This window comes from Hypanus sabinus, chromosome 4, assembly GCF_030144855.1.
Source record: "Hypanus sabinus isolate sHypSab1 chromosome 4, sHypSab1.hap1, whole genome shotgun sequence".
Lineage (NCBI taxonomy): Eukaryota > Metazoa > Chordata > Chondrichthyes > Myliobatiformes > Dasyatidae > Hypanus > Hypanus sabinus.
The window spans coordinates 89634985-89655703 of record NC_082709.1 but is presented as its reverse complement, the minus strand read 5'-3'; positions in this window follow the sequence as shown (position 1 = coordinate 89655703).

Here is a 20719-nt window from a genome sequence, read left to right as displayed (position 1 = left end):
TTGTGGACATACTATGTTGATGACACTTGTGGGCATACTATGTTGGCGACACTTGTGGGCATACTATGTTGATGACACTTGTGGGCATACTATGTTGGCGACACTTGTGGGCATACTATTTTGACGACACTTGTGGGCACACTATGTTGGTGACACTTGTGGGCATACTATGTTGGCGACACTTGTGGGCATACTATGTTGGCAACACTTGTGGACATACTATGTTCATGACACTTGTGGGCATACTATGTTGGCGACACTTGTGGGCATACTATGTTGATGACACTTGTGGGCATACTATGTTGGCGATACTTGTGGGCATACTATGTTGGCGACACTTGTGGGCATACTATGTTGGCAACACTTGTGGGCATACTATGTTGGCGATACTTGTGGGCATACTATGTTGGCGACACTTGTGGGCATACTATGTTGGCGACCCTTGTGGGCATAGTATGTTGGCGATACTTGTGGGCATACTATGTTGGCGACACTTGTGGGCATACTATGTTGGCGACACTTGTGGGCATACTATGTTGATAACACTTGTGGGCATACTATGTTGGCGACACTTGTGGGCATACTATGTTGATGACACTTGTGGGCATACTATGTTGGCAACACTTGTGGGCATACTATGTTGATGACACTTGTGGGCATACTATGTTGATGACACTTGTGAGCATACTATGTTGATGACACTTGTGGGCATACTATGTTGACAATACTTGTGGGCATACTATGTTGGCGATACTTGTGGGCATACTATGTTGATGACACTTGTGGGTATACTATGTTGATGACACTTGTGGGCATACTATGTTGATGACACTTGTGGGCATACTATGTTGGCAACACTTGTGGGCATACTATGTTGACGACACTTGTGGGCATACTATGTTGGCAACACTTGTGGGCATACTATGTTGGCGACACTTGTGGGCATACTATGTTCATGACACTTGTGGGCATACTATGTTGATGACACTTGTGGGCATACTATGTTGGCGACACTTGTGGGCATACTATGTTGGCGATACTTGTGGGCATACTATGTTGATGACACTTGTGGGCATACTATGTTGACGACACTTGTGGGCATACTATGTTGACGACACTTGTGGGCATACTATGTTGGCGACACTTGTGGGCATACTATGTTGGCGATACTTGTGGGCATACTATGTTGGCGACACTTGTGGGCATACTACGTTGGCGATACTTGTGGGCATACTATGTTGGCGATACTTGTGGGCATACTATGTTGATGACACTTGTGGGCATACTATGTTGGCGACACTTTTGGGCATACCATGTTGACGACACTTGTGGGCATACTATGTTGGCGACACTTGTGGGCATACTATGTTGGCGACACTTGTGGGCATACTATGTTGGCGACACTTGTGGGCATACTATGTTGATGACACTTGTGTGCATACTATGTTGACGACACTTGTGGGCATACTATGTTGGCGACACTTGTGGGCATACTATGTTGACGACACTTGTGGGCATACTATGTTGATGACACTTGTGGGCATACTATGTTGGCGACACTTGTGGGCATACTATGTTGACGACACTTGTGGGCATACTATGTTGGCGACACTTGTGGGCATACTATTTTGGCAACACTTGTGGGCATACTATGTTGGCAACACTTGTGGGCATACTATGTTGATGACACTTGTGGGCATACTATGTTGATGACACTTGTGGGCATACTATGTTGGCGACACTTGTGGGCATACTATGTTGATGACACTTGTGGGCATACTATGTTGGCGATACTTGTGGGCATACTATGTTGGCCACACTTGTGGGCATACTATGTTGGCGACACTTGTGGGCATACTATGTTGGCGATACTTGTGGGCATACTATGTTGGCGATACTTGTGGGCTGCCTCCTGCATATCCTTGGGCTGAGTTGGTCATTGATGCATTTCACTGTATATTCGATGTTTCGATGTACACGCAACAAACAAAGTCAATCTGGACTAAATGGACTCCTGTACTTAAGATCTTAAGGAGCCAATACAAGACACAATGATGGCAGTCCGTAAAAGATTGAAATGGATGGGAGAGGTTGTTTTACCTTCACCTTTCATTTGACTTCTTGAGAATTTGAGAATTTTTTGAGAATACTCCTACTGTTGTGTTCACTGCGAACAATGGAAACATTTCTGAATGCGGCTAATGAAGGTAGACCTCAACCAGGGCCAAAACTCCTCAACCACACACACACACTACTGGCATTGTTGATCAGCACTGAGCCCTTTTTTATATTAATCCAGTGATGCATTGGGCAGATAAAATAATTGAACATAGGTATGAAGGTGATGTGCAGTGAACGGAAGGTCCCGTGTTCACTCTGGGAGAGAGCAGGCTACTGCCTGCTTGAAGAGGGCAATGTTCTCTCTGAACTGCATTCCCATTAAGAAGTTCTTTTGTAACAATTAGTGCCAGCAAAATGAAATACCAGAAACATTCATGAGAGATGGCAGATAAAAATACTTTCTTTAATACCTACTGTATACACAATACAAACACTACAGAAGCAAGGTCTCTTCACTAGGCGATGTGTACTTAAAGGAGGCAAAGGGAAAAACCTGGAGAGAGAAATTCAGGACACAAATTTTTCAGATTTCAGATCTACATTTATTAATCACATGAACATTGAAACATAGAGTGAAATGCATCGTTTGCATTAACAACAAACACACCCCAGGATGCTGTGTGCATTCACACATTCTAGTGTCAACATGTGAGGTTAAGCACCGCCCCAATTCCATATCAACTTTGCTGACAAAAACACTGTCATTGGCTGAATCAAAGGTGATGCTGAGGATATAGGAGGAAGATTGAAAATCTGGATGAGTGGTACCCTTCAACAACCTTCGCTCACTGCCAGCAAGACCAAGGAGCTGAGTTTGAGAAGAGGAAACTGAAGGCCCATGAGCCAGTCCTCAGCGGCAGATCAGAAGTGGGAGTGTACGCAACCTCAGGTTCCTCGGTGTCATTTCAGAGGATTTGCTGGTCCAGCATGTAAGTACAATTATGAAGGAAGCACAACAGCACCTCTACTTCCATATAAATTGTGAAGATTTGGCATGCATCTAAAACTTTGATGAACTATTAAAGTGGCGGAGAATATATTAACTGGTTGCATCATGGCCTAGTATAGAAACACCAATACTGTTGAATGGAAACTTCTACAAGAAGTAATGGATAAGGCTCAATTCATCATGAGTACAGCTCTCCCCACCATTGAGCACCTCTATAAGCAACGCTGTCGCAGGAAAGCAGAATCCCTCACCAAGGACACTACCATCGAGGCCATGCACCCTTCTCACTGCTGCCATTAGGAAGAAGGTATAGGAGCCTCAGGACCCACAGTGCCAGGTTCAGGAAAAGTTTACCCCTCAACCGTCAGGTGTTTAAACCATTGGGGATAACCTCTTTAGCCCCATCACTGAACTGTTCCCACAACCTATGAACTCACTTTCAAGGACTCTTTCTCTCTTGTTCTCAATATTTATTGTTTATTTATTTATTATTATTATTTCAGTTTTCTTCTTTAGTATTTACACAATTTGCTGTCTTTTGCACACTGGTTGTTTGTCTCTCCTGTTGGGTGCGGTCTTTCATTGATTCTATTATGTTTCTTGGACTTTCTGAGCATGTCCACAAAAAGAAACTAATCTCAGGGTAATATATGGTGACATATATGTACTTTGATAATAAATTTACCTTGAACTTTGAACATAGAATGCCTCCAATATTCTGTAGAACAACACAGAACACAACAAAACAACGTACCAAGTGACAAAGCAACAACAGCATAACAAGCTTCATTCTTCCCTCCCACAGACCCAAGCATGTACACAGTCCTCTGAACCCTGGTCAGACTGTCTTCAGCTTCCAACTTCCAGTGGACTTGTGGATTCGCAGATATTGGGCCTTTGACTTCCCCAGCCGCCTCATAGAGATTCACTGGCCATCAGGCCTTGGCTTCTGGCTTCGTATAACCTTCGGGCTTTGATTGATCTTCAGGGTTCTATCCTCAGTATTGGCCCACGATTTGCCGATGTTGACTCCAGGCCTCGAACCATTAACATGAGTTGTAGACTCCTTGAAAGTGGAATAAGATGTGATGAGTGAAGTGATCCATGCTGCTTCAGGAACCTGATGAAGGTTGAAGAGTTTGGAACTGGAATTGGTAAATTAGATTATTTTTGTCCCAAGCTTGCACCCAACAGAATGGACAAACAACCAACGTGCAGCTGATACTTCAGAAGTGGGGAGACCCAAGTGGTAGCAGGGAGTTCAGTAGTCTCTCAGCCTGTAGGAAGAAGCTGTTTCTCATCCTAACAGTCCTTGTCCTAATGCTGTGGTACTTCTTGCCTGACAATGCTAAGAGCCCTGCATACTCAGTTTTCTTGATAATATCTCGGATGGATGGAAGAGAGATGCGAATGAACCTCTCAGCATCTTCTCAATTCTTTGTAGGAACTTGAGGTCAGATGTCTTTCAATTCCTGTACCAGATGGTGATCCAGCTGGTCAGGACACAGGACACTCTCTAGGTGGTTAGCACTTTGGGGTGGGAAGAAGCCTCGCTTGCCTCAGTTTCCTCAGGGTGTGCTGATTCATTCCACTCATTCCAGTGGCAATAATATACCCACAGTGCACAGCAGAATACAGAAGGCAAAAACGACAAAGCAACAACAGCAAAACATGCTCCACCCACTCACCAAAGCACATACACAGTCCCTTAATCCAGGACAGGCTATCTTCGGCCTCCAGCATCCCAAAACTGCTCCCAATCCTCCAAGGGAGACTTTACCAGTGCCTTTTTTTCCTAAAGGGGAAATCTTGCCTGACAAATAAGACCATAAGATACAGGAGCAGAATTAGGCCATTTGGCCCATCGAGTCTGCTCCACCGTGTCATCATGGCTGATCCATTTTTCCTTTAACCACAGTCTCCTGCCTTCTCTTCGTATCACTTCATGCCCTCACCTTTTGGAATTCTTTAAAGAAAAATTTTTTGGAATTCTTTGAACAAGTAACAATCAAAGTTCAAAGTTCAAAGTAAAATTTATTATCAGAATACATACATACAACACTGAGATTCTTTTTCTGTGAGCATACTTAGCAAATCTATCAAATTGTAAACAGGACCTGGAAACATCAGGAACTATAACCGGTAAACAAACTGAGCAAATGCAGACAGAAGTAAATAACTATAAATAACGAGCATGAAACAACAATATAACAAAGTCCTTAAATGAGTGTAGCTATCCCCCTTTGTTCAAGAGCTTGAATGTTGAGGGTTAGTAACTGTTCTTGAACCCGTGGTGGTGTGAGTCCTGGGCCTCTTGTACCTTCTACCTGATGGCAGCAGCGAGAAAAAAGCATGGCCTGGGTGGTGAGGATCTTTAATAATGGATGCTGCTTTTCTATGGCAATATTTCATGCAGATGTTCTCCATGGTTAGGAGGGCTTTACCCATGATGTACTGAGCCAAATCCATTACCTTTTGTAGGAATTTCCACTCAAAGGCATTGATGTTCCCATACCAGGCCGTAATACAGCCAGTCTGCACACTTCCCACCACACATCTATTGAAGTTTGCCAAGGTTTTCCATGACATGCCGAATGTCGACAGGCTCCCAAGTAAGTAGAGGCACTGTTGTGCTTTCTTCCCAATAATGCTTACAAGATGGGTCCAGGACAGGTCATCCGAGATAGTGACTAACACTCAGATTACTGACAAGAGAAAATCTGCAGATGCTGGAAATCCAAGCAACACACACAAAGTTACTGACCTGCTCCACCTCTGCTCCTCCAATGATTGCTGGCTTATGGACCTCTAGTTTCCCTCTCCTGAAGTCTACAATCAGTTCCTTGGTCTTGTTGACATTGAGTGAAAGGTTATTCTTATTTCACCACTCAGCTTCAATCTCCCTCCTGTACACAGTCCACAACAGTGGTTTCATCAGCAAACTTGTATATGGTGCTGGATCTGTACTTAGCCACACTGTCAGAGGTGTAAAGTGGGTAGGCACACTTCATTGCGGTACTCCTGTGCTGATTGAGATGTTCTTGCTGATTGGAACTGACTGGTTCTACAAGCGACGAAATCCAGAATTCAATTGCACAAAGGGGTTTTGAGGCCCAGGTCTTGGAATTTACTGATTGGTTTTGAGTGGATGATCATGTTCAATGCCAAACTGTAATTGATAAAGAACATCCTGATGTATGCACCTTTGCTGTCCAGATGTTCCTGGGCTGTGCGAATGAGATGCATTTGCTGTAGACCTGTTGCTTTGGTAGGCAAATTGGAGTGGATACAAGTTACCATTCAGACAGGAGCTGATATGCTTCAACACCAGCCTCTCAAACACTTCATCACTGTGGATGTAGGTGCCACTGGGCGATAGTCATTTAGACAGGTTACCAGGCTCTTCTTGAGCACTGGTACAATTGAAGCCTGCTTGAAGCAGATGGGTACCACATACTACCAGAGTGAGAAGCTAAATACTCCAGCCAGTTGGTCGGCACAGGTCTTCAGAACTCGGCCAGGTACTCCGTCCAGGCCAGATGCTTTCCTTGGATTCACTCTCTTGAAGCCAGCACGTCATCTTCAGATACTGAGACCAAAGGATCATCGGGACACATGGGGGTGCTCAGTGTTTCCTCCCTGTACTGACAATCAGAACGAGCATCGAAGGCATTGAGCTCATCTGGAAGCGAAGCAAAGATTTAACTTTGTAGGAGGCTATGGGATTCAAACCCAGCCTCAGCTGTTGAATATCTGTCGCTGAGTCCAGAATCTCCATTTCGTCTGAAAGATGGCTTTCCAGAGATCATACCTGCACCTCTTGTAGCATTCTTCATCTCCAGACTTAAATGCCTCTGATCTAGATCTCATTGTTCATCCAGGGCTTCTGATTGGGAAAAGCCCTGAACAATTTCCTGGGGATACAATCATCAGGAAATAATAAAGTCTGTAACAACCCTGGTGTAGTCATTCAGGTCCTCAGATGAACACAGCCCAGTCCACTGACTCAAGGCAATCTGTAACTGTTCCTCAGCTTCCTGCAACCATCTCTTAGTTGTCTTGATCTCTGGAGCCTTCCTCTTCAGGCTCTGTCTGTATGCAGGTAGCAAGAATACAGCCAAATGATCCGAATTGCCAAACTGCGGTCTCAGGGAGGAACAATAGGCATTCCTTACCATTGTGTAACAATGCTCAAGTGTGTTGAAACCTCTGGTGCAACAGGTTACATGCTGGTGATAACTGGGCAGGGTTTTCTTCAAACAGGCCTGGTGAAAGTTGCCGGTTATAATTTGAAAGGTGTTGGGATGTGTCGTTTCTTGTTTACGGAAAGCATCATGCAGTTTTGTGAGTGCTTGCTTCTAATTGGCCACTGGTGGTATGTAAACTGTGGCCAGGATCACAGATGAAAACTCTTGAAGCAAGTAGAATGGTCTACACTCTTAATTGTTAGCTGTTCTGAGTATGGGGACATAACCCCATCATCTGTGCACCAATGACAATTGACCAAAAAACACAGGCCACCATTTTCCTCACCAGAATTTGAGCAGCGATCCATTCTGAAAATCATAAAACCTTCTGGTTGGATAGTTGCATCTGGCGTGTTCACTGTTAACCAAGTCTCATTGTAACAAACAATTCAGATCTGCCTCATCTGTCTCTGATATAGCAGCCTCGCCCTGGGAATGTCAATCTGATCTTTAAGTTACTGTACATTTGCCAGCAAGATTGTAGGCAGAGGAGGCCTCGTCCCCCTGCACTTCAGCCTGGTTTGAATCCGCCTCTCCTGCCGCATTTTCAGCATTAACCTTTAAAGGTGCTTTGCTTAATTGCTCTGCATTTAATATTGAATTTCAGATCTGAAAATCGTTGATGTAGTTCATAATCTGTTGTTAAGAGGAAATTTACGTGCTGCAGATTGCAGAAAAAAGTAGTTCAAAAGGAGTATATTTAAGAGAGAAACTGGTACGATTTCCTGCAGCCTGCAAAGAGCTGTTGGTGTACACTGGTGCCATCTTCTTCTTCATGTGCCTTGTGTGTTACACGCTTGAGCGATCATGGCTCTCTGCATCAAACAATCCCTCGCAGTGCCAATGATATCTCGCTAATTTAGATCTGTTAGTTCTTTCACAGTGTCCATATATTTTCTTCTTTGCCTTCCTCTTCCGTGTTTCCCAGGCATACGGCCTTATAATGTGAGCATTTTATTTCTCCCTTTCTGATGACATGGTCCAGGAATTTAAGTTTCCTCTCGTTTAACGTTCTCATTAAAGATCTTTTTGTATGGGCACGTTGGAGTAGTGTCTCATTAGTTACCCTATCTCTAAATGATACTTTTAGCATTTTTCTAAGAAACCATATTTCTGTTGCTTCTGTTTCTTTGGAGTTCTGGTGTTACAGTCCATGTTTCGGAAGCACACAGTAAGTTTGACCAGGTATAACATTTTAGTAGCCTAAGCCTTGTTGTCATAGAAATGTGTCTGTTGGTAAAAATGGGTTTCATTTTGTGGAAGTTGGTTTTGGCAATGGCAATTCTTCTTTTTATTTCTACTTCACTTCTAACATCTAGTGATATAAAACTACCAAGGTCATTAAAGCTGGTCTTTTGTTCAATCTCTTGGTTACGGATGTACAATTGGCAGTTGGGAGTATCCTGCTGTTTTGATATTACCATGCATTTGGTTTTTTTACAGTTGATAGTTAGATCAAAGTCTGCACTTGTTTGTACTACTTTGTCTAGAAGGATTTGTAGGTCTTCTGCAGCACTTGCTATTAGAGTGGTATCGTCTGCATCTTATTTTGTTGATGTAAACACCTCCAATTTTTATCCCATCTAGGTCTTCTATTTCTCTGAGAATCATTTCACTACAGTTATTAAATAACTCTGGTGAAGCAACGCAACCCTGTCTGACTCCTCTTTGAGGTTTAGTCCAACTGCTTATATTATCATCAATTTTTACCGCCGCCATTTGATTCCAATATAAATTTTGAAGCAGTTATTGGTCCCTTCCATCAATGTTTACTTTAGTGAGAATTTGAAATTTTCATGTTGTACTTTGTCAAATGCTTTAGTGAAATCAATAAAACATAAGAAGACATAATTTTGATATGTAGTCGCCCTTTCCGAAAGCATTCGTAATATGAAATTGCATTCCTAGTTCCTCTATCCTCAATAAACCCATATTGCATTTCAGAGGTTTCTGGCCTTAACTTGTTTTTAATTTGACTCAGAACAATTCTTAACAAATTCTTTATTATGTGACTCATAAGACTGATTGTTCTATAATTTTTGCAGTCAATAGTTCCAGAAGTTTTTGGCAGAGTTATAAATACTGATTTCAAGAGATCGTCAGGCAATGATCCAGACTCATATATTCTATTAAACAGTTCAAAAAGAATATCTATGCTCAGATCTTCTAGGGTTTGTATAATTTCCACTGAAATTTCATCAGGTCCAGTGCCTTTATCATGTTTCATGCTTTTCATTGCTTTAGTTATTTCTTCTCTGGTAATAGCTGAGCCAGAATTAGGGTTTTTAATATCTGGGGGTTCCCCTCTATTATCCTCAAACAGCCACTCTAGATACTGAATCTGCCTGTCACCTACTTTATCTGGATCTGTTAGGATGGATCCGTCTGCTGATCTTGTGCATCCTGTACAGGAGGTTTTCTTATTTCCCGTAATTTCCTTAATTTTCTTGTGCATTTCTTTGCTGTTGTTAATAAGGCCTTCTATATAACCATATAACAATTACAGCACAGAAACAGGCCATCTTGGCCCTTCTAGTCCGTGCTGAACGCTTACTCTCACTTAATCTCCCTGACCTGCACTCAGCCCATAACCCTCCATTCCTTTCCTGTCCACATACCTACCCAATTTTACTTTAAATGACAATACCGAACCTGCCTCTACTACTCTACTGGAAGCTCATTCCACACAGCTACCACTCTCTGAGTAAAGAAATTCCCCCATATGTTACCCTTAAATATTTGCCCCCTAAGTCTCAAATCATGTCCTCTTGTTTGAATCTCCTCTACTCTCAATGGAAAAGCCTATCCACGTCAACTCTGTCTATTCCCTTCATAATTTTAAATACCTCCATCAAGTCCACCCTCAACCTTCTACGCTCCAAAGAATAAAGACCTAACTTGTTCAATCTTTCCCTGTAACTTAGGTGCTGAAACCCAGGTAACATCCTAGTAAATCTTCTCTGTACTCTCTCTATTTTGTTGATATCTTTCCTATAATTTGGTGACCAGAACTGAACACAATACTCCAAATTTGGCCTTAATTGGCCAAAATGTAACACCTCACACTTATCAGCATTAAACTCCATCTGCCATCGCTCAGCCACTCCTCTAACTGGCCTAAATCTCTCTACAAATTTTGAAAACCTACTTCATTATCCACAATGCTATCTACCTTAATATCATCTTCATACTTACTAATCCAATTTACCACCCCATCATCCAGATCATTAATGTATATGACAAACAACATTGGACTCAGTACAGATCCCTGAGGCACACCACTAGTCACCGGCCTCCATCCTGACGAACAGTTATCTACCACTACTCTCTGGCATCTCCCATCCAGCCGCTGTTGAATCCATTTTACTACTTCAATATTAATACCTAACGATTGAACCTTCCTAACTAACCTTCCTTGCAGAACCTTGTCAAAGGCCTTACTGAAGTCCATATAGACAACGTCCATTGCTTTACCCTTGTCAACTTTCCTTGTAACCTCTTCAAAAAAATTTTCTTCACATTCCGATTTTCCAGATTTCTGATCAGTATCAAACCCCAGACTAGCAGATGATGGAACCCCAAACACTAATTGACTGTCTTCTTGCTGCCTTGATCCAATCCCAAGACCCACCAACATGGGACAGATCAACATCCACAGATGTCCTACGTCCATGTCGTTGGTCATTGCATTTTTGATTCAGCCATTCTTCCTTTGCAATATTGCACAATTGTCTGGTCTGTCTGTCTAGCTCTCTGTATTGCACTTCGTTATTCTTCACTAATCTTCTTTGTTCCATCAGATCTAGAATTTCTTGGGTTACCCACCCCTTGTTGGTGTGTTGGATTTCTTGTACTGGGATTATCTCCTCTGCTGATTGCTGTATAACATATTTAAATCTGTCCCAAATAGGTGTTGTTTTGTTTTCGTTGAGGTGTTCTGCAGCTGTTTTGAATTGTTGCTTAAATATTCTATCATTTTTAACATTCTCCCAACATATACTTCTTTCTTTTTTTTCCATGTTTCAGTTTCTTTAATTTTGTTTTGATGGTAGCTATTACTGGATAGTAATATGAGTAAGGTTGATGTTCTGGAGCATGTTGATATTAAGGGAGAAGAGGTGTTGAGTTGTTAAAATACATCAGGACAGATAAGTCCCCGGGGCCTGACAGAATATTCCCCAGGCTGCTCCACAAGGCGAGGGAAGAGATTGCTGAGCCTCTGGCTAGGATCTTTATGTCCTCGTTGTCCACGGGAATGGTACTGGAGGATTGGAGGTAGGCGAATGTTGTCCCCTTGTTCAAAAAAGGTAGTAGGGATAGTCTGGGTAATTATAGACCAGTGAGCCTCATGTCTGTGGTGGGAAAGCTGTTGGAAAAGATTCTTAGAGATGGAATCTATGGGCATTTAGAGAATCATAGTCTGATCAGGGAAAGTCAGCATGGCTTTGTGAAGGGCAGATCGTGTCTAACAAGCCTGATAGAGTTCTTTGAGGAGGTGACCTGGCATATAGATGAGGGTAGTGTAGTGGATGTGATCTACATGGATTTTAGTAAAGCATTTGACAAGGTACCAGACGGTAGGCTTATTCAGAAATTCAGAAGGCATGGGATCCTGGGAAATTTGGCCAGGTGGATTCAGAATTGGCTTGCCTGCAGAAAGCAGAGGGTCATGGTGGAGGGAGTACATTCGGATTGGAGGGTTTTGACTAGTGGTGTCCCACAAGGATCGGTTCTGGGACCTCTACTTTTCGTTATTTTCATTAACGTCCTGGATGTGGGAGTAAAAGGGTGGGTTGGCAAGTTTGCAGATGACACAAAGATCGGTGGTGTTATGGATAGTATTGAAGATTGTTGAAGATCGCAGAGAGACATTGATAGGATGCAGAAGTGGACTGAGAAGTGGCAGATGGAGAAGTGTGAGGTGGTACACTTTGGAAGGATAAATTCCAAGGCAGAGAACAAAGTAAATGGCAGGATACTTGGGAGTGTGGAGGAGCAGAGGGATCTGGGGGTACATGTCCACAGGTCCCTGAAAGTCACCTCACAGGTAGATAGGGGAATTAAGAAAGCTTATGGGGTGTTAGCTTTCATAAATCGAGGGATAGAGTTTAAGAGTCACAGGGTAATGATGCAGCTCTATAAAACTCTGGTTAGGCCACACTTGGAGTACTGTGTCCAGTTCTGGTCGCCTCACTATAGTAAGGATGTGGAAGCATTGGAAAGGGTACGGAGGAGATTTACCAGGATGCTGCCTGGTTTAGAGAGTATGGATTATGATCAGAGATTAAGAGACCTAGGGCTTTACTCTTTGAAGAGAAGGAGGATGAGAGGAGACATGATAGAGGTATACAAGATATTAAGAAAAAATAGATGGAGTGGACAGCCAGCACCTCTTCCCCAGGGCACCACTGCTCAATACAAGAGGACATGGCTTTAAGGTAAGGGGAGGAAAGTTCAAGGGGGATATTCGAGAAAGGTTTTTAACTCAGAGAACTGTTGGTGCATGGAATGCACTGCCTGAGTCAGTGATGGAGGCAGATACACAGGTGAAATTTAAGAGACTACTAGACAGGTATATGGAGGAACTTAAGGTGGAGGGTTATATAGGAGGCAAGGTTAAAGGGTCGGCACAACATTGTGGGCCGAAAGGTCTGTACTGTGTTGTATTGTTCAATGGTCTACATTCTATGTTCTATGTTCTGTTGTGATCTAAACTCCTAGGTAGGCTTTAGAATTTGTGATATTATTTGTAAAGTGTTCATTGATGGTAATGAAATCTATTTGATTCCTTGTTCTATCTCCTGGGCTGATCCAAGTACACAATCTACTTGGATGGTTTTTATACCAAGTGTTGGTGATCACTTGGTTGTTTCTGACATACCAATCAGTAAACCTTTTCTCCATTTTCATTTTTCTCCCCTAATCAAAAAGGTCCTATGATGTTGTCAACCTTTCCCTGTCCAACTTTGGAGTTAAAATCTCCCATGATTAGCTTTATATCCTGAGATTTACATTACTCATAAGCACTGTCGAGATCTTCATAGAACTTGTTGATACCCTCTTCATCCGCATCATTTGTTGGTGCATAGGCTTGGATTATGCTAATGTTAAAAGGGTTACCCCTTAATTTAACTAAAAGCAGCCGGTCGCATATCGTCCAATATCCCATAAGACATTTTGATACTTGTTTGTTTAAAATAATTCCAACTTCATACCTATGCTGTTGACCTCCAGAATACATTATCAGAGAACTATTTTTAGTGAATTTGCCACTGTCGGTCCATTTAATTTCTGACAGGCCCAAGATATCAACTTCCAACCTTTTCATTTTATTTAATGTGTTGTCCAACTTTCCTTTCTGGTGAAGTGTGCGCATGTTCCATGTTGCTACCCATAGCCTTTGCTTATTGCTTACAGTCTCTGGATGATGGTCTGGTGTCACTTGCAGCCCATGACTACCCCTCCCGAGCGAGGTGTTTTTCTGTTGATTAGAATCAACCCCATTCATGCTGTTGTCTGGTTTCCTTCTTTTGTTTCTTTCCATGATGGCAGAAATTTCAACAGTGGTCTGCCGTTGCCTTCTGTTGCCGCAATGCTCATCTAACTTGGAGCATTTGAACTCTACTGGTGTTCCCAGTTGGGAATCATACACTGGACGTCACCCAACCTTTGTTGTTGTTGTACAAAGACAATCCTCCACCAAAGCTTGGAATCCGTCTCCCTGCTGCCAAAGACTTCAGTGATTTTAGGTGACACCACCACCATTGATCTGGTTATTTTTCCGGCGCCAAACTCTCACCATAGACAGGGGTCCTTCAGTGAGACAGGATGCACCCAGACCTAAGTCCTATGTGAAGATAGAGTTGTCTTGGGTGGGAGAAGCTATATAATGGCTGAATCAGGATAGACAAAGGAAAGTTGGTGGATGTTGTGTACTTGGATTTTCAGAAGGCATTTGACAAGGTGCCACACATGATGCTGCTTAATAGATTACAGGAAAGATACTTGCATGGATAAAGCATTGGGTGATTGGCAGGAGGAGTGTGGGAATAAAGGGAGCCTTTTCTGTTTGGCTGTCGGTGACTAGTGGTGTTCCGTAGGGGTCTGTGTTGGTATCACGTCTTTTTACATTATATCTCAATGATTTGGATGATGGAATTGATGGCTTTCTGGCCAGGTTTGCAGATGATATGATGATAGGTGGAGGGCAGGTATCTTAGAGGAAGTAGTGAGGGTACAGAAGGAATTAGACAAATTAGGAGAGCCAACAAAGAAGTGGTGGATGGAATACAGTGTCAGTAAGTGTATGGTCATGCACTTCGGTAGAAAAAATACATTTGGTAGAAGAAACATGTGGCGAGGAAGGCAAATGCAATGTTAGCATTCATTTAAAGAGAACTAGAATAAAAAAGCAAGGATGTAATGTTGAGGCTTTATAAAGCACTAGTGAGTCCTCACTTTGAGTATTATAGCAGTTTTGGGCCCCATATCTAAGAAAGGATGTACTTTCATTGGAGAGGGTTCAAAGGAGGCTCATGAAAATGATTCCAGGACTGAACGGCTTGTCATATGAAAAGCATTTGATGGCTCTGGCCTGTACTCACTGGAATTCAGAAGAATGAGGGGTGACTGTATTGGCTCCATCATGACCATAGCCTTTGTAGTATCCAGGATATCTTCAAGGAGTGATACCTCAAAAAGACAGCATCCATCATTAAGGACCCCCATCACCCAGGTCATGCCTTGTTTTCATTGGTACCACCATTAAGGAGGTACAGAAAGGACAAGACACACACTCAGGAACAGCTTCTTTCCCTCTGCAGTCAGATTCCTGAATGGACAATGAGCCCATGAACACTACCTCACTACTTCTATATTTCTATTTTTGCATACTTATTTAATTCAACTGTTATATTTATATATATTTACTGTAATTCATTTTTTGCTCTCTATTGATATGTGTTGCAGTGTAACATGAGTAACGTGACATGACAGATGCTGGTGATATTAAACCTGATTCCTAATGGATCATTTACTTTAACAATTCATAATGTGCTGGGGGCAGCCCACAAATGTTGCCAGGTATTCCGCTGCCAGTGTGCATTGCTATAATATTCAGCAGAACAGCACACAGCCAACATACAGCAAGCAAAAGCAACAAAATAAACCCCTTTCCCACATACACAGACTGACCTCCAACCCCAATACGGGCTGTCTTCAGGCCTCTGACCAGCAGACTGTGGTGTTGGGCTCTCAAACATCTAGGCTCCAACCTCTGGACTTACAACCAAGGGGCTTCAACCTTTAGGCTTTGAACTTCATACTCAGCAACCTCAGGTTTCGACCACTGGACTCACTAATCTCGGGCTTCGACCTCCGGACTCGCAACGGCCCTAATTCAGCAAGTAGAAAGCCCAGAGGAAGAGTAGGATTGTCTCTGAAGCATAAAATCATTGGGATTTTGTTAAAGTTGAAATTGAATATTGGTGCACAGACTCAGTGTGTTGAAGAGCAGGGTGGGCTGCCTTAACAACTATCGTCCAGTAGCAGTCACAGCTACGGTGCTGAAGTGCTTTCAGAGGTTGGTTATGGAGAGAATGTACTCCTGACTCAGCATGGACTTGGACCCTCTGCACTTTACCTATCACCACAGTAGGTCTACAGCAGACACAATGTCAGCGGCTCTCCCTGCGACCTTGGATCATCTGGACAATACAAGTACCTATGTCAAGACGTTTTTTATTGACTACAGCTCAGTGTTTAGCAAAATCATTTCTGGAGTTCTGATCGAAAAGCTACAGAACCTGGGCCTCTGAACTTCCCTTTGCAAAAGGATCCTCAGCTTCCTAACCAGAAGACCACAATCTGTACAGATTGGAAATAACATCTTCACCTTGTTGACGATCAACACTGGTGCACCTCAGGGATGTGTGCTTAGCCCACTGCTCTACTCTCTCTACACCCATGTCTGTGTGGCTAGGCACAGCTCAAATACCATGTTTAAATTTGCTGATGATTAAACCATTGTATGCACAATTTCAGATGGTGATGAGAGAGCATACAGGAGCAAGAAATATCAATCAATTGAGTGGTGTTGCAGCAACAACCTGGCACTCAACGTCAGTAAGACCAAAGGGCTGATTGTGGACTTCAGGAAGGATAAGGCGAGGGAGCACAAACCAATCCTCACAGAGGGATCAGAGGTGGAGAGAGTGAGCAGTTTCATGTTCCTGGGTGTCAATATCCCTCAGGATCTAACTTGGACCCAACATATCGATGCAGCTACAAAGAAGGCACGACAACCTTTGATTTGGTAGGTCACCAAAAATAGTCACAGATTTCTACAGCTGCACCATAGAAAGCACTCTAACTGGCTGCATCACTGTCTGGTATGGCATGGGAGGGGTGGGTCTGGGGTCTACTGCACCGGATTGAAATAAGCTGCAGAGAGTTGTAAACTCAGTCAGCTCCATCGTGAGCACTAGCCTCCATAGACATCTTCAAGGAGCAATGCCTCAAAAAGACAACGTCCATCATTAAGGACCCACCTTATTCAGATCAGTGGATAAGGCATTGTTTAGTGATCTGAAGGTCACTGCCTCAGCTGAGCGCGTTGCGTCCTTGAGCAAGGCACTTAACAACACACTGCTCTGTGACGACACCGGTGCCAAGCTGCTTGGGTCCTAGTGCCCTTCCCTTGGACAACATCGGTGGTGTGGAGAGGGGAAGGCCTGCAGCTTGGGCAACTGCCGGTCTCCCATACAACCCTGCCCAGGCCTGCACCCTGGAAACCTTCCAAGGCACAAATCCATGGTCTCACGAGACTAATGGGTGCCTATGTACTGCTGCCACCGATACAAATATATGCCTCTGATATTAAACCTGATTCTTATTCTGTCTACATGTTGTGTCACTCTAAATGGATCTCTGGTGAACATGTGCTTGGGTTCCCACCTCCCCACACTTGTCCAGGAGTCTGAAAATTGTTGATGCGCATGCGGGAAACTTGTGATACCCTACTGGAAAAACAGAACCACCCTTTGTTAGGTTTGCTGTGGGAGAAGTGTCTCACTCTGATGCTTGACATGCCTTGGAGGTATTTGGACATTGCTAGAAGGTAACAGAGAAGCAGATATGTGAAACGCTGTGCATTTTTGAATTTCACTATTTACTTTTTATTCTGTTTTCTAGAACCATCAAGCACTAAAGCACAGAAACAAGCTCTTTGGCCCAGCTAGTCCAGTCCAACCTGATCTTCTACCCAGTCTCATCTACCTGTACCCAGGCCATATCCTTCCAAACCCTTCCCTTCTATTTACCTTTCAAGATGTGTCTTAACCAATGCAATTGAACTGACACCACTTCCCCTGGCAGCTCATTCCATCCTTGCACCACACTCTGAATGATGAACTTCCCCTAATCATTTCATCTTTTACCCTGCACCTATGGCTTCTAGTTTTATTTTCACCCAGAATAATATTCAGTCACTAAGCTACTCAAATGTTTTCCACCATTAATTCAAGCTCAAACATGGTTTTGCATTTTTTACTAAAAGGGAAAGCATGTTCACCGTTTAGCTGACCCAGCATCTATCTAATGACACCAACCTCCACACTTTGAAGTAGTCTTGCTGCATTTACCTTTGTAGACAGGGCAAGATTGTTTGCAGAGAAAGGAGTGCCTGCCAAGTGTCAAAAGTTCAGGGCCTATGTGTTCCTGTCAGGGTGAAGGGTGAGGCTAGCTGGTTTTGGGAGCTCTGGATGAGGAGAGATACTAAGGCTCTAGTTAAGAAAACAAAGGAGGTGTACACTGCACGTAAACTTTTGAGATATTGTGAATCTTAATGGCTATAGGAAGTGAGATTAAAGATTAGCTTTCTATGCATCAAAACAAACACTGCTATGCAACATTTTTGTCAAGTTAAAGCAGCAAAGATTATACCGGGCAGCCCATAAGCATCACCAACATAGCATGCCCACAACTCACTGCCTCCAACCAGAACTTCTTTGGAATGTAGGGGGAGACTGGAGCACTTAGAGGAAACCCACAGAGTTACAGGGAGAACATATAAACTCTTTAGATGCAGCAGCAAGAACTGAACTTGGTCTCTGTAAAGCATTACATTACCTGCAATGCTGCTGTACACCTTGCATCCACACCTCCACATATCATCCAGATCTTCACCTTCCACCAGCTCCCCAGTTATCGTGAAGGACTTACCTTCACTACTGATCAGCTGAGAAGGGCTCTGGGGAAACAAGTAGATGCAGTATGTATTGAGACTGTGAGGAAGGACAGGCAGGTGATAGGGCAAAATTGCAGTCAGTGGGATGAGTTGAAGTGTAGCACAAGGGCAAAATCAAAAAGGATGATGAATACAGACTGAAGGTGTTACATTGTAGTTTACAGAGTAAAATAAATAATCTTGAAGTGCAGTTAGAGATTAGCAAGTATGACTTTATAGGCATCCCTGAGCCATGGCTAAGAGATCATGGTTGGAGCTTAACATCCAAGGATACAGATTTTATTGAAAGGGGAGAGAGGTAGGGTGGTTCTGTTGGTACAAATTGAAATCAAATCTTTAGGAAGATGTGACATAGGAATGAAAGATGTAGAATCCTTGTGGGTAGAGCTGAAAAACTGCAAGAGCCTGATGGGATTTATATATTGGCCTCTGAACAGTAGCCAGGATACAGGATATAAATTACACCAACAGACAGAAAAGCATACAAAAAGGGCAATGGATAGTCATGGGGGATTTCAACATGTAGGTAGATTGGGAAATCAAGTTGGTGCTAGATCTCAATAGAGGGACTTTGTAAAAGGGAAATATTGCTTGACAAATCTGTTTGAATACTATGAAGGAATATTAATCAGGATAATCAAAGAAGAGTCAGTAGATGTTGTGTACTTGGATTTTCAGAAGGCCTTTGACAAGGTGCCACACATGAAGCTGCTTAATAAGATAAGAGCCCATTGACATGGATAGGTCATTGGATGATTAGCAAGATGCAAAGGAATATTGCAGGAAAGATACTGGCATGGAGAGAAGATTGGCCAACTGGCTAGAGTCAAAGGGAGGGAATAAAAGGGGCCTTTTATCATTGCCTGCTGGTGACTAGTGGTGTTCTGTAAGGGTTGATATTGGGGATGCTTTTTTTTATGTTAGATGTCAATGATTTGGATGATGGAATTGATGGATTTATGTCCAGGTTTGCAGCTGATACAAAGATAGGTGGAGTGGCGAATGGTGTTGAGGAAGCAGATGGTCTGCAGAAGGACTTAGACAGATTGGGAGAATAGGCAAAGGAGTGACAGATGGAATATAATGTAGGGAAGTGTATGGTCACACAACTTGGTTGAAAGAGTAAAGGTGTAGACTGCTTTCTATATGTAAAGAAAATTCAAATTTATTCCTTGTGCAGGATTCCCTAACATTTAACTTGTAGGTTGAGACAGTGGTAAGGAAGACAAATGAAATGTTGGCATTCATTTTGACAGGATTAGTATATAAGAGAAAGGATGTCATGCTGAGGCTTTGGTTAGATCACACTTCGAGTATTATGAGCAGTTTTGAGCCTCTTATCTAAGAAAATATATGCTACCATTGGTGATGGTTTGAAGGAGGTTCACAAGAATGATTTCAGAAATTAAAGTTGTAACGTATGAGGACCACTTGATGGCTTTGTGTCTACTCTCTGAAGTTTAGAGGTATGGGGGGGGGGAGAATCTCATTGAAACCTTTTGAACATTAAAAGATCTAAGATATAGCGGATGTAGAGAGGATGTTTCCTATAGTGGGGGAGTTTAGGACACAGCCTCATAATAGTGGAACATAGTGGAACATCCATTTAGAACAAAGATTGGAGGAGTTTCTTTAACCAGAGGGTTGTGAATTTCTGAACTCATTTCCATGAATGGCAATGGAGGTCACAACAAATATATTTAAAGTGGACGTTGCTAAATTCTTGATTAGACAGGGTGTCAAAGTTTACAAGAAGAATGGGATTGAGAGGGATAATAAATTAACCATTAAATGGTGGAGGTGACTTGATGGGCCAAATGGCCTAATTCTGCTCTTATGTGTTATAGTTTTATTGTCTTATATGATGGGTTAAGTTACCTTGTTCAGTGTCTTAGATGGCTAGGATTCCACCACACTGTGTACTGCATCATTCTAAATCAAATGTACTTCTACTGGATCCAACCCTGTTTTACATAGAGCTGAGAAGACACCAGAAATTTTGTGGGAGATCTGCTGGAGGGCCTGCAACCCCTCCTCCTTGTATTGGAGACCTTTATAATAGCTTGAGGTCTGTGTTTTGATGGTGACATAAAAATGAAACTCGAAGACTGATATCTGGAGATAGTTACACCACAATGTTCATTCTGTGGATTAAGG